Source organism: Penaeus monodon, chromosome 19 (assembly GCF_015228065.2).
Source record: "Penaeus monodon isolate SGIC_2016 chromosome 19, NSTDA_Pmon_1, whole genome shotgun sequence".
In the NCBI taxonomy this organism is placed as follows: domain Eukaryota; kingdom Metazoa; phylum Arthropoda; class Malacostraca; order Decapoda; family Penaeidae; genus Penaeus; species Penaeus monodon.
Genome location: NC_051404.1, coordinates 40878759 through 40878967, shown reverse-complemented (window position 1 = coordinate 40878967; position 209 = coordinate 40878759). Strand labels below are relative to the sequence as shown.

The following is a 209-nucleotide window of genomic DNA, read 5'->3' as shown; positions in this document are numbered from 1 at the left end:
TATTTGTGGAGGAGCAAGAAATGAAAGAGAATGGACGATAGGTGTATTTTTCCTTTTTTTTCATTTTTGTTGTTGTTATTATTATTCTCTAGATAATAGGATTGGAAATGGAACGAGACGCGTGAACAGACTACAAAGTGGCGAAAAAGTTCACAGCACAATAGAAACACAAGTGAAGTTCGTAATAACTGTATTGCACGTCGCTTGGG

The 209-nt window shown here is 36.4% G+C and overlaps 1 protein-coding gene across 1 annotated transcript in view; it reads left to right on the top strand.

The window, feature by feature from the left end:
• LOC119585239 (putative uncharacterized protein MYH16) overlaps window positions 1-209 on the top strand; it is a gene marked incomplete at its 5' end in the record, with an annotated part of 81296 nt that overhangs the window by 34066 nt on the left and 47021 nt on the right.